The 15,498-nt window shown below is 37.6% G+C and overlaps 1 protein-coding gene across 4 annotated transcripts in view; it reads left to right on the forward strand.

Annotated features, from left to right (window-relative positions):
- The window catches only part of OSBPL9 (oxysterol binding protein like 9), a 170,250-nt gene that overhangs the window by 15,343 nt on the left and 139,409 nt on the right, over positions 1-15,498 (forward strand). The window lies entirely within an intron of this gene.

Consider the following 15,498-nt stretch of genomic DNA (forward strand, 5'->3'; position numbering starts at 1 on the left):
GTAGTAGGTCAAGATGTAATACCACAGGGGCGCCTGGGTGGCTCAGTTGGTTAAACTGATCTCTGCTCAGAACTTTATCTCGGGGTCGTGAGTTCACCCCTGCATTGGACTCCATGCTGGACATGGAACCTACTTAAAAACACACGTGTTTATATGCTCACAAACCTTTACCCATAACTTTGAAATCCCTTAATCTCTGAATTCCAAAGGTTTTTCCCCTAAATTTATTATAATCTCATTTGGAAGTAAAGTCTGTCTTGAACTGTGTGGCTGCTTTATGGTCTTTATGACAGTTAGTGTAAATATATGTTGTATTACAGAAATATTAATATGCTTCATTGTGAAATTAATTAAATCCTGATACCCTAGATCCCAGTGCAGGTATGACACAGTTTATGTGCTCTGTATGTATGTGACATGTATTTATAATCTAGTAACCAAGTGTTTACATGCTAGAGGTAGTTTGGAAGACAGGGGTACACTCTCTGGAGCACTCCTTCAAGTCTTTATAGGGTAACATTTACAGTATTGAATTCAGAAGGATTGCTGATTTGACACTCAGCCTTGTTGACTCAAAATCATTGAAGGAGGACTTAACCAGATTTATAGTAACTGTGGTAGAAATTCATGGCCTTTGGAATTAGACCTGGATATGAATCCTATGTCTCCCACTTGCTGTTTATGAGTGCATGGGCAAGTTACTAAACTTTTCTGAGACTTTGTTTCCTTGATTATAAAATGGATATAATAAAAGAACTTAAAAGATTGATGTGAGAATTAAATAAAATTGTGCTTAAAGTACTAGCACAGTATCTGGAATAGAAGTGCTCAGTAAATAATGTTAACAGAAAACTAAGGTTTATGACAGTGTTTGACATACAACATTCACTAAATATACATTGTATTTACTATTATACAAACTAATATTCCAATTTATTCATAACAAGAAATTAACTGTTGAGACTGTATAAATACTTAGGCTTTCTGATTAGTGCATTGATAAAAGCAAGCTATATGGATTACAAAATTTCTAAGCAAAAACAGACTGAAGGGAGTTACGTGTTACAGATATTTAATGGCATTTGACATTGATATCATGATACAGTATCTCCATGTTAGAGACATACCTATTATGAGAACTGAAAACGTTTAATCTTATGGTCAGAAAAACTTTTTTTTTTTTAAGATTTTTAATTTATTTATTCATAGAGACACACACACACAGAGAGAGAGAGGCAGAGACACAGGCAGAGGGAGAAACAGGCTCCATGCAGAGAGCCCGACGCGGGACTTGATCCAGGGTCTCCAGGATCACACCGTGGGCTGCAGGCGGCGCTAAACCACTGTGCCACGGGGCTGTCCATCAGAAAAACTTTTATTCTGGCCTTCTGGTTCTTGCTCTGGCCATCTTCCTTCAGTTCTATTACTATTAATACTTTCTTACACTTAGCATAATTAGTCATAATTAGTATGATGATTTCCAGGCTGTTCTAGCTCTTAAAGATAATCTTGTGTATATTTCTGTTGGGATATATGTCTTTTCTTTAAAGGAAGGCAGCTGTCTTCCCAGGACCTTAGACCCCTAATGTTACTATCACCTTGTATCCTGATTCAGTATACATTCCTAAGGCTTTATCTGTTGTGTAAATAGACACTAAATCTTTTGTGCAAAATGAGGCATTCTGTAATGGGGGATGTGGGAGACGAGGGAGTTATCTGGAATAACTTGAGAGATGATTGATGGGGAAATTCTTTCACTGTTGTGGGCCCGTGGCTCTTCAAAGTTTTTATTGGTGTAGATTTCCAGGAGCATGATGACATTTTGGTCTTGAGTGCCCATAAGACCTTAGCTAGTGAAGACTGGTACATTAAATACTATCAAGATTTTTTTTTAAAGATTTATTTATTTATTTATGATAGATGTAGAGAGAGAGAGAGAGAGAGAGAGAGAGAGGCAGAGACACAGGAGGAGGGAGAAGCAGGCTCCATGCCGGGAGCCCGACGTGGGACTTGATCCCGGGACTCCAGGATCGCGCCCTGGGCCAAAGGCAGGCGCCAAACCGCTGCGCCACCCAGGGATCCCCCTATCAAGATGTTTTAAGGAGTCTTTGCTCTCTAAATAAAAAGGAGACTACAGGGCAGTCCAGGTGGCTCGGTTTAGCGCTGCCTTTGGCCCAGGGTGTGATCCTGGAGGCCCGGGATCCAGTCCTGCGTTGGGCTCCCTGCTTGGAGCCTGCTTTTCCCTCTGCCTGTGTCTCTGCCTCTCTCTCTCTGTCTCTCATGAATAAATAAATAAAATCTTAAAAAAAAAAAAAAGAAAGACTACACGAATGGGTATTATTGCTGTCATTTTCTATTTTGTAATTGCTGCTGTAAGCAGTGTTATCTGTATGGAATTCTGGCAAGTATTATTTATTTGCTTTTAATGAGATATAATTTATATCCAGTAAAAAAAAAACCCCACAGATTTCAAGTGTACAGATAGGTGAGTTTTGATATTTGTTTATTTTTATTTATTTATGTTTTTAAAGCTTTTAGTTATTTATTCATGAGAGAGGCAGAGACACAGGGAGAAGGAGAAGCAGGCTCCATGCAGGGAGCCTGATGTGGGACTCGATCCCAGGACTCTGGGATCACACCCTGAGCCAAAGACAGATGCTCAACCACTGAGCCACCCAGGCGCCCCTTGACATTTGTTTGTACTCTTTTTACCAGTATCCCAAAATATAGTGCATTGCTGTTATCCTGCAGAATTCCCTCCTGTCTCTTTGCTGTCCATCTTACACCCTAGAGTCAGCCTCTTGTAATTTCTGTCTTTATAGGTGAGTTTGGCCTACCAGGTTGACTACCTGTGTTCCAGGATATATGGCCCATGATGCAACACTGGCTATGAGTACAACCTAATAATATGCTGTTGGGAATGAAGTAACATATGACATAACTGAGACAGTGTTTACGTTTATTTTAAAAGGAGAGAGAACATTTTGACATTTGTCCATAAGTACTCTACCATCAATGTATTAAATGTTTATTCTTTGCAAAGGTATAGCAGGGCTATTGGATGGGGGAGGGCAGAGGATGAATCAGAAACCCTGCCCTCGGGCAGCCCTGGTGGCGCAGCAGTTTGGTGCCGCCTGCAGCCTGGGGTGTGATCCTGGAGACCCGGGATCCAGTCCCACATCGGGCTTCCTGTGTGGGGCCTGCTTCTCCCTCTGCCTGTGTCTCTGCCTCTCTCTAGCTCTCTCTGAATGAATAAATAAATAAATCTTAAAAAAAAAAAAAAAAAGAAACCCTGCCCTCTAAGAGGCACGCACATACATTATTTTCATACAAGATAGTAGTATGTGCTTTAAGAAAGGTAAGATGGGATGCTATGTGTTAAAAAGTTCAGAAGGAGACCTCACTTTTAGCTATGAGAGATTCAGAGTGTGTCAGATGAGACTCTTGATCTTTTTAATACAGATTTAGTTTATTTCAAGCAAAGTAAAATTAACATTCAAATAAGAATTTTTTTTTTTTAAATTTATTTATGATAGTCACACAGAGAGAGAGAGAGGCAGAGACACAGGCAGAGGGAGAAGCAGGCTCCATGCACCGGGAGCCTGATGTGGGATTTGATCCCGGGTCTCCAGGATCGCGCCCTGGGCCAAAGGCAGGCGCCAAACCGCTGTGCCACCCAGGGATCCCTCAAATAAGAATTTAAGCGTCTTTATATAACAGGTTTGGGGACACATTCTTTGGTTTGTAAGGATTGTAGAATTAGTTTAAATGGCAAACTCATCTTCCCCTGTGAATTTTGAATATGTTTGTGCAAAACTTTTCTAGGCTCATTTGCTTTGTAGAGTAAATCCATGGTTACATTTCCAATTAAACAGGTTTCAATTGATGACACTTTATACTACTGTGAATTAGTTCATTAAGATACTTTTGAATACTTAGTATAGGCCGGAATTTGCTGAACTAATCTTTAAAAGCTTATAGTCCTATTGGAGGTACAGTTAGTTAACTAGTTATAATTAAGATAAAACTAAGTGGTAACTTTGATGCTAAGTTTTATTTGATTTAATGCTTATATAATGTTATTGGAGACTTTTGCTCTTTAGTTGCTTTATGGTAATAATTTTAAATGTAATCGTAAAAAATTTGTTTAAAAGAGATGTAAAGGCATCAGAAATGAGGAAAAAAGTTTCCCCTGTTTATTTTATTTTATTTTTTTACTTTCCCCTGTTTAATTGTTGAATAGCCTAAATTGGGAATCAATGGGCATATTTTGAGTGAATTATGTTGAATGAGTGGGGTGTCAAGAGAGGAGGCTGGGGCTATTCATTTATTTTTTTAAAGATATTTTTATTTATTCATTTGAGAGAGAGGGAGAGAGAGGGGAAGCATGAGCAGAAGGGAGGGACAGAAGGAGAGGGAGAAGCAGATCCCCACTGAGCAAGGAGCCTGATGTGGGGCTGAATCCCAGCATCCCGAGATCATGACTGGAGCCTAAGGCAGACGCTTAACCAACTAGCCACCCAGGTGCTCCTGGGGCTATACATTTAAATAATTTATTTATTTATTTTAGAGACACAGAGACAGAGAGAGAGAGTGAGAGAGAGTGTGTGCGTTTGTGTGTGTGTATGAGTGTGTGTGAGTGAGTGTGTGTGAGCATGAGCGAAGGAGCATGAGCAGAAGGGGGAGGGAGAGAGGGAGGGAATGAATCTCAAGCAGACTGCACTGCTTGAGAGGTGGGGCTCTATTCCAGGACTCTGAATCATGACCTGCCCCAAAACCAAGAGTTATATGCTCAACTGATGGAGCCCCCTGGGCAGGTTGGGGCGGCTGTTCATTTAGCAGACATTTATCTAATACCTTCCAGGTCCTAGGCATCAATTAAGTTCTGTAAGATGGGGTGGGGAATAATAGTAATATGAAGATAATCAAACCTACTGTTTGACAAGGGAATAGATGTAACAACTATAAAACAATAACTAGTGCAATAGTAACGCTCATAAATTGAATAGATTGCAGTAAATTGTACTTGAGCATAGGAGCTGGATTGAGAAGGAGTTCACAAAGGAAGTGTGAGCATAAAGGAGGAGAAACTATTGATTTGTTGCTTGTTTTTTGTAGGGGCTATGTATTATTCCTAAAGCAGATTAGTTGTGTGTGTGTATATGTGTGTATGCATAATGGGAGTAATGTGTGTAGAGGGGATTGAGCTGATGGTAGGAGACATGCTTAAAAGTTTGGTCTAATGGGGCATAGGATTAGCTTAGGGCCAGCAAAAATGATTGTGCATCTCCTGCTATATTTAAGGTAGAAACAAGGAAGGGGCATGAATCTTGTGCCTTTTACATGCCAGGTATGTTATGCTAAGTTATTTACTTGTATTAACTCAGTACTTGCAATGATCCTATGAAAATAAGTAATAGCTCAGGGAACTGAGCTGGAATTCAAAACCTTATCTCTTTTACTCTACAGCCCATGTTATTTCATTAAACTGTACTATCTCTATGATAATATAAGATATATATCTCTGGGTATACTTAATTAAATTTTTTTTTTTTACAAATGGAACTCCCTTTTTTAAAAACACATATATGCTTAAGGGATTGAAAATATTTTGTACATTTTTAAAGAGATATTTCATGTGTCTATAGCCTTAGAGGCATAAATGGGGAGTATTTTGAGCCATTCCTAACTTAAATTACTTTGAAATGTATGTAGCCATCCTTTCAGAAGATGTTTTTTATGTAGTATACTGAAGTTCAGATAAAGTAATAAAATATATCCAGAATGTAACAAGTAAGAGGCCCTGCTGGACTGCTTTAACCTGTTTGAAAGAACCAGTTGTACATTAAGCTGGTTTAAGAGTGACATTGAGCTCAGTAATTCTCAGTGTCTTTAAAATAACCTTTTCCTAAGGATTTAGGAACAGAACAGGCTGATTACTCTATAAATTAAGATTATTTTGTGCTGTTCTTTCGAGAACACAGGTTATTGACACACCACTCTGGTTTGGGGGCTTTTTGTGTGTTTCCTAATACTCATTTCACAAATGGTTTCAAATCCCATCCTCAGATGAAAGAAAAACTTACCCTTCTCACTGCAGGCTGATAGCCCAGAAGGTTTATTTAAAAATAAAATTCAGTAGCATCCTTCAGTGATTTTTGACTGTCCACAAAGCATTTTAAAGCAACTTGAGGTTGAAATTACACTATATTCTATTTAACTTTTGTTCAGTGGGTTCCTGGTGAATTACTGCTGAGATTATATGTAAAGCGAAGTCCATTTACTTTAACTAGCATATAGATAATGTAATATGTATTTTTTATTATTTTATGTATTTGAAATAGCCCTTGCCGAGACAGAGAACAAGCTTACTAATGAATCATTTCTTGCTTTTCCTTCTGCCTGAAACTTTCCCCCCAGATTCTTTACTTTAGAGGCTTTTCTCATTTACATCTCAGTGCAGATATCAAGTCCTCTAAGAGTCTTCCCAAACCATCTACATTATAGTAGAACCTCCACAATAAATTCTCTCACAAAGAATTTCTGATCAGCACCTTGCTTTATTTTCTTAACACTTGTTACTGGCTGAAATCTTGTTAATTTGATTTACTTAGGAGAAATACCTATTCAAATCCTTTACTCATTTTTAAGTTGAATTGTCTTTGTTGTTGAATTGTGAGAGTTCTTCATATATTATAGATACTAGTCCTTTGCCAGATGTATGATTTATAAATGTTTCCATCCATTTTGTGGTTTGTTTTTTGCTTTCTTGATAGTGTCCTTTGAAAAGCATATTTTTTTTTAAGTTTGATGTTCAATTTATTTTTCTTTTGTTGCTTTGTACTTTTGATATCCTAAGAAACCATGGCATAATCCATGGTCATAAGGGATTATACTTGTCTTTTCTTCTAAGAGTTTCATAGTTTTAGCTTATTATTTAATAGTTTGATGATTTCATATGGTATTGGGTAGGGTTCCAATCTTATTCTTTTGCATAGAGGTATGTATATCCAGTTGTCTCAGTACTCGTTGTTAGAAAGATTATTCTTTCCCCCATTGGATAGTCTTGGCATTGTTGTCAAAAATCAATCGACTGTAGCCATATAAGTTTATTCCTAGACTTTCAATTCTATTTCATTGTTCTAATTACTGTCTTTGTTATTGTAGCTTTTTATTATTCTGATATTGAGAAGTGTGAATCCTTCAACTTGCTGAACTCATTCATTGTTTTGGTGGTAGTGTTTGGTACCTCTAATTTTCCCAGCTAGACCTTCAGTACAATGTTGAATAGAAGTGATGAGAAAGGGGGTCACCTGGTGGCTCAGTGGTTGAGCATCTGCCTTGGGCTCAGGGCACGATCCCAGGGTACTGGGATCAAGTCCTGCATCAGGCTCCCACAGGGAGCCCCCTTCTCCCTCTGTCTATGTTTCTGCTTCTCTCTCTGTGTCTCTCATGAATAAATAAATAAAGTATTTTTTTTAAAAAAAGGAAGTGATGAGAGAGGACATCCTTGTCTCTTGTTCTTGATCTTAGGTGTAAAGCCTTTAGTCCATTACCATTAAGTATGATATTAGCTGTGGGTTTTTATAGATGCCCTTAGTTACCTTTTATTCTTTGTTGAGTAGTTTTATCATGAAAGAATGTTGGATTTTGTCAAGTACTTTTCCTGTTTTTGAGAAGATTGTTTGATTTTTGTTCCTTATTTTATTAATATGGTATATTGATTTTCATATGTTGACTCAAAATTGCATTCTTGGAATAAATTCTACTTGGTTATTGTCTTAGTATATTTGGGTTGCTATAACAAAAATACCATGGACTGGATAGCTTATAAACAACAGAAATTGGGGGATCCCTGGGTGACTCAGCAGTTTAGTGCCTGCCTTTGGCCCAGGGTGTGATCCTGGAGACCTGGGATTGGGTCCCACCTCAGGCTCCGTGCATGGAGTCTGCTTCTCCCTCTGCCTGTGTGTCTCTGCCTCTCTCTCTCTGTGTCTCTCATGAATAAATAAAATCTTAAAAAAAAAAACAACCAAAAAACCAACAACAACAGAAATTATTTCCAGTTATGGAGGCTTGGAAGTCCAGGATCAAGCACTGGTAGATTTAGTGCCTGGTGAGGAACTTCTTAGATGACCATCTTTTTTACTGTAACCTCATATAATGGAAAGGGCAAGGGAGCTCTCATAGGCTTTTTTGTTGTTGTTGTTGTTGTTGTTGTTATTGTTGTTGTTGTTGTTGTTAGGGCACTAATCCCATTTCATGAGGCTATTCCAAAGGCTCCACTTCCTGATACCATCATCCTGAGGGTTAGGATTTCAGCATATGAATTTGGGGAGGTGGAGGGACACAAATTTAGACTATAATAGTTAAGCTATGTATAATCCTTTTTACATGTTTTTGGATTTGGTTTGCTAGTATTTTGTTGAGGATTTTTGTAACTTTATTTGCAGATGTGTTTTTTTTTTTTTTTTGTGATATTTTTGTCTGGTTTTGCTACCAGAATAATACTTGCCTCATAGAAAAAGTTGGGGAGTCTCACTTATTTTAAAATTTTAGAAGAGTATGAAAAGTTGTTGTTAATTCTTTAAACATTTTTTGGAACATTTTATTTTTAAAGATTTTATTTATTTATACATGAGAGACACAGAGAAAGAGGCAGAGACACAGGCTGAGGGAGAAGCAGGCTCCCCACAGGGAACCTGTTGGGGGGGGGGGGACACTCAATTCTAGGACCTGGGGGTCATGACCTGAGCCAAAGGCAGATGCTCTACTGCTGAGTCACCCTGGTGCTCCTCTTTAAACATTTGATGGAATTTTTATCAGTGAAGCCATCTGGGCCTAGGGGTTTTTTTGTGAGAAGTATTTTGATTACTAATTCAATCTCTTTACTTGTTGTAGGTCTATTCGGATTTTTATTTATTTTTTTAATTTAATTTTATTTTTTTTTATTCTTTTTTTTTTATTCTTTTTTTTTTATTCGGATTTTTAATGTCTTCTTTAGTGTCAGTTGTGACACTTTGTTATTAGAATTTGTCTATTTCATCTAGATTATTTAATTTGCTCATCATGTTACTTTAGAATCCTTTTTATCTAAGATTGTTAGTAATGTCCTTCTTTTATTCCTTACTTTAGTAATTTGAGTCCTCTTTTTTTCCTTGGTTAGTAAAGCTAAAGTTTTGTCCATTTTATTGATCTTTTCAAGGAACCAAGGTTTGGTTTCATTGATTCTTTTTTTTGTTTTTCGTTTTTTTAAATTTCATTGATTTTTGCTTATTGTTTTTATTATTTCCTTTCTTATGCTTACTTTAGGTTTAGTTGTCCACTTTGTGTAGTTACTTAAGGAATAAAGTTAGGTTATTGATTTTAAATCTTTTTTTCTTTCTTTCTTTTTTTTTTTTTAAGATTTTTATTGATTTATTTGAGACAGGGAGAGGAGAGAGAGAGCACAAGCAGGGAGGAGGGTCAGAGGGAGAAGGAGAAGCAGACTTCCTGCTGAACAGAGAGCCAGATTGGGGGGCTCCATGTGGGGCTCAATCCCAGGACCTTGAGATCATACCTGAGCTGAAGGCAGATACTTAACTTACTGAGCCACCCAAGCACCCCCAGATCTTTCTTCTTAATATAGGCTTTTACAGTTATAAATTTCTAAGAATTGCTTTCACTAGCTTCTGAAGTTTTGGCATGTTGTTTACATTTTCACATTGCAAATATATATATATTTTTGTAAATTTATTTTTTATTGGTGTTCAATTTGCCAACATACAGAATAACACCCAGTGCTCATCCCCCTCAGTGCCCCAGTCACGCCCACCACCCCTTCCCCCACCCCTAGTTCGTTTCCCAGAGTTAGGAGTCTCTCATGTTCTGTCTCCCTTTCTGATATTTCCCACTCATTTTTTGCTCCTTTCCCCTTTATTCTCTGTCACTATTTTTTATATTCCCCAAATGAATGAGACCATATAATGTTTGTCCTTCTCCGACTGACTTATTTCACTCAGCATAATACCCTCCAGTTCCATCCACGTCGAAGCAAATGGTGGGTATTTGTCGTTTCTAATGGCTGAGTAATATTCCATTGTATACATAAACCACATCTTCTTTATCTATTCATCTTTAGATGGACACCGAGGCTCCTTCCACAGTTTAGCTATTGTGGACATGCAAATATTTTCTAATTTCCCTTTTGATTTTTTTCTTTGACCTATTGGCTATTTAGGAGTATGTCATTTAATTTCCACGTATTTATGAATTTCCCAAATTAACTTTTGTTGTTGAGCTCTGCTTTTAACACATCATGATCAAAGAACATACTTTATATTGTTTCCATCCTTTCAAATTTATTCAGGCTCGTGTAATGGTCTAACATGTGGTCTATCCTGGAGAATGTTCCATGTCACTTGAGAAGAATGTGTTTTCAAGGAGTTTTCTTTTTCTTTTTTTTTTTTTAATTTAATTTTTTTAAGTAATCTCTACACCCAGCATGAGGCTTGAACTCATGATCCAGAGATCAGGACTCACCTGCTCTTTTGACTGAGCCAGCCAAACACCCTGCAGGCAGTTTCCTTTTTAAAGTACAATGTGTTGCATACATTGCTTCCATTCATAGCCCACTGGCCAGTGTATAGATAAATAGCTTATACCTACCTACCTGAAAGGGACCCTTGGTATGTAATATCCAACAGGAAACCCATGTGTTCAATTAAAGCTTGGGGTGGAGGATTTTATTACTGAAGAGAAGAGGAAAATGAATATTGCGGGATGTGTAGTCTATTACAGGCAGCATTAGATTGTATTTGTGGTAATTTACTTTGAAACTTTAATATGAATTGTAATCTAAATCAGTACCTTGGGGTTAGGTGATTAGCATAGGATTATTAAAAATAATTTAAAAATATTTATTTATTTTGAGAGAGAGCTCACAAGCAGGAGGGGCAGAAGGAGAAGGTGAGAGAATCTCAAATAGACACTGCTGAACAAGGAGTCGGATGTTGGCTTCTGTCATGACCTTGAGTTCACAATCTGAACCCAGATCAAGAGTTGGACACTTAACTGACCACACTACACAGGTGCCCCTTAAAAATAATTTTTAAAAAAGATTTTACTTATGAGGAACACACAGAGAGGCAGAGACATAGGCAGAGGGAGAAGCAGGCTCCCGGTGGGGAGCCTGTTGTGGGACTGGAGCCTAGGACCCCAGGATCATGACCTGAGCCAAAGGCAGATGCTCAATCACTGAGCCACCCAGGTGCCCCTAAAAATAATTTTTGATTGCATGGTTTGTTGTAACAGGACCCACTGCCCTTGTGTTAATTAATATGAGAAAGCAGCAAATTCAACTGCAAAACCCCCAAATCTTTGCTAGTTCTGGAGCCCCTTGGGAAGTAGAATGTATCAACTGTGTATCTCCTCACTTCATGGGGATCCTCATCCAGCCTAAAAGACTGTAGCATCCGTTTCAGAGTGATCTTTCTTGAGGTGCTTGACCTTGTACTGGAGGCAGTGAGGGATCTCGTCTAAGTTACAGGTTGTGTGACTGTTCCAACCTGCTAAAAATCTGTTGACAGGTCTTGGAACATTGGTAAGATAATATTTGGAAGGAAGATTACTGGAGTAGGAGTTGCTCACCCTACCTTTTTTTTTTTCTCTCTTTAGCAAAGCTACTTGTATCAATTTAAAAAGACCCTGATGTTCAGTAAGTGGCATTTGCTTAGGCACGTTTGCCTCAGGGCAAGGTGTAGCTGGATCCTGGCAGCTAGGACTTTCTTTTTTTTTTTTTTTTTTTTAATTTTTATTTATTTATGATAGTCACAGAGAGAAAGAGAGGCAGAGGCATAGGCAGAGAGAGAAGCAGGCTCCATGCACCGGGAGCCTGATGTGGGATTCGATCCTGGGTCTCCAGGATCGCGCCCTGGGCCAAAGGCAGGCGCCAAACCGCTGCGCCACCCAGGGATCCCTTTTTTTTTTTTTTTTTTTAATTTTTATTTATTTATGATAGTCACAGAGAGAAAGAGAGGCAGAGGCACAGCTAGGACTTTCCACCTCTCATCTCTCACCTCACTGTGTAGGCTTTATTTATTACTTTCTTCATGTGGAAGATACATGTTTCATGGCAACTATATACTTCACAGCTTTAGGAACAGATAGGAAGAGCTAGCTCTTCCTTCAACCAGTAGAAAACCTTCCTGGGAAAGGTCTCTATTTTGCCCCATGGGGTAGTGCCATGGATCCAGGATAGGCTGAGTCAATGATATAAAGAAGGACTCGGAGTCTCAGTGAATTTTAATCTGGAGGGCAGAGGGACCAAGACTCAGACTCAAAATGCACTTGGACTCGAACCCTGAGCCTGTGTCTCCTCCAGTTTTTATTAAGAGAGCTAGTGGATGAGCTATAGGAATGATTAACTTTGGGAAGCAGAGAAAAACATGTTTACTTCAAAAGGTAAAAGAATAGGCTATTGACTCAAGGAGGAGGGAGCTGTATCTGGAGACCCATGCAGTCAAGGTCAGTGTGCCGGCTCAGGACCTCCGGAATCCCCAGGGTGTGGAGGACTTAGGCTCCATAGCTGGTTCCCCGCAGGGTAGTGGATCCTGTGATACCATTCCTTCAGCGCTCACTGTGCCTGGGGTGGCTTCATCACACCAACTTCCCTTTAGCTGCATATTAGAGCCTAGTGGAGAGAGAATGAGGAAGAGGACCCTGTGCCATTGTGGAAGAAGATTCCAGGTTAATAGCAGATTATAGTCTGGGAGAATGATTTGCAGGGCAGCCATTCCAAATCATGCCTGCTGTGTCAAACTCTGCTACATTTTACATATGTAATGTTGAATGCTTATTTGATCTCCTTGGTATCACTTCCATTTGTAATACGTGAATGATTCTTACCATACAAGTTTACTGTGTATAAAGTGCTTGTCATACAGAGGGCATCAGTAAGTGAGAATCTACTGCTTTGCTGCTACTATTGCTATTATTAATGCCACCATCATTCTTTTTGTCCAAGTTCTCATATTTAAGTGTTACTTTTCTAAAACACACCTTTGAGACAAATGTTACTACCCTCCTAAAAATCCTCAATAGCTCTCCATTAACTATTGAATAGTTTGATTTCCTTAACCACTCAATTATTTTTTCAGATTCTTCAGGATCTGGTTCCCATATCTCCTTTTTAGTCTCATCTTTCTCCACATTGTTCTTTGCACTATGTGCCTGGGTCTATAAGTTTACTCTCCTTCTATGAATAGTTTGTGTGTTGAGTTTTCTGTATCCATGCTTTGGCTGGTGGTGTGCCCTTGGATTGGAATGCCCTCTTCTTCCTACCTTCCCTCTCTTATTAGAACCTTTTTTTTTTTTTTTTTAAAGTCCCACATTGAAACTTGAAACCAAGTTGCTTTCCTGTTGTCTTCCCTGATCTTTTCCCATAGCAGGGAGCCCTCTATAGCTCAGGGTACTTTGTGCTTATATTTATGTAATTTATTTTTCATTGTATCAATTATTTACATGCTGGTCTTGTTTCTTTTTTGGACCTTTTTAAAGAATCTAAGCCAAATATTTTATAGGATGTTCACATTCTGGATTTGTCTGATTGTTTTCTAGTTATATTTGTTTTAATTATTTATACTTTATTTCTTTCAGTGTTTTCTAATTCATAGCCTTAATAGTAGTACCATCATTGGGGCCTGTCTTACTCTTTTCCTGTTTATTATAATCATGTTTTTTAAAGTAGAAGAAGAATTAAGGTTGAATATGTTGGTTCTTACCTTTATTTGTATTCTAACTCTCATTGGGTATTTTCAAACCTAATTATTATTTTTATGTATGCCTTGACACTTCTGTAGAAAAGTCTGGGGTATAATAAAGGGCTATTACATTCTTAGGGAATGTTTTTGTTAACTGTATTTTTGCTAACTGTATTGTTAGTAAAGAACTCTTACGACTGTGCTTGGTATTGAGAATTTTAAAATAAAATGTATGAATTCTTGTTGGATTTTAAATGGAATAAAGAAGACAGTCTTTAGTTTTTTAATAATCATTTAAAAAATAGTCATTTTGAACATGACGAATTCCTATGGCTTGGTACTCTTTAAGAATTAACTTTGATTTGTCATTATAATACTGTTACATTCGTAAGTTTAGAATCAATGAAAACATGACATAGGCTATATTCATAGAAACTACTACAGACAAGGGGATAAGGTAGATCTTTATGTGCAGACATACACATGTCCCCAATAATTTTTTTCTTGTTTTATTGAGATATAATTGATTATAGCATTGTATAAATTTAAGGTATACAATGTGATGATTTGATATATGTATATATTGCAAAATGATAACCATAATAAGATTAGTTAACATAATCTATTACCTCTCATAGTTATTAACCTTTTGTGTATGTGTGGTGAGGACTTTTAAGATCTTCTATTAGCAACTTTTAAGTATACAGTATAGTATTGTTAACTATAGAAAATGCTGTGTATTTAAATCCTGTACAGTCATCTTGTAACTGGGAGTTTGCCTGTGGCTCAGTACATTGGAAGGAGGGCATCCATGGTTTAAAGTGAGACAGTTTTTTTAAAGCATAATTTCATGATGTTGACTTATTTTATGTCTTTCTTACATAGGAGAGTACAGAAAAATATCAGTTGTTGAGGTATTAAATATTTTAAAAACAGATTATTTGAGGATTCACTTTATTACACATGACTAAATTTAATTTTGGGAATATTTATTGAATATCAGCATAAGGCTTATTATGCAGAACATAGCCTTTGCTCGGCCTAGTCAAGTAAGGGAGACTTAAAGGGTAAGCAGCATTTCCTTAGTAAATATTTTTTGAGCATCTACTGGTGCTAGACACTGTTCAGAAGCATAAGTCAGATACAATTCCTACTCACTAAAGAATATGCAGTCTTGTGGGTGAGTTAGATAAGTAAATGACCCCTTTATAGCACAGGGTGGTATATGCCATGACAGGAACATACAGGAGACTCTGGGAGAAGGATGGGAATGTAAATCAGAGGTAAGGTAAGGTGTTGATGAGTGACATCAAGGCAGAAAATCAGGGTCAAGGATCTCAAAAAAAAATTCGGGGAATTGAAAAGAGATAAAAGCAATATTTATCAAAATGTGGTCCTCCATCTGCTGAGTCATTATCACCTGGGAGTCAATCTTAAACTTCTGGGTGATTCTTAGCCTTCTAGATAATTCTCAAACTCTCTAAAATCTGAGAAATACTGAGCTAGAGTTAAGGGGTATGAGGCGGAATTAAAATTGGTGTAATATGTACTACATTAAAGACACATAAAAAAAATAAAGACACACATAAAATTCTAGGATTAGGTTTATTTGTTAGACTATAAAAGATTTTCTAGTTTTTTTTAAAAAGATTTTATTAATTTATTTATGAAGGACACAGAGAGAGACAGAGACAGAGACAGAGACATAGGCAGAGAGAGAAGCAGGATCCATGTAGAGAGCCTAATGCAGGGGACTCCA

This window comes from Vulpes lagopus, chromosome 23 (genome assembly GCF_018345385.1).
Source record: "Vulpes lagopus strain Blue_001 chromosome 23, ASM1834538v1, whole genome shotgun sequence".
Taxonomy (NCBI): Eukaryota; Metazoa; Chordata; class Mammalia; order Carnivora; family Canidae; genus Vulpes; species Vulpes lagopus.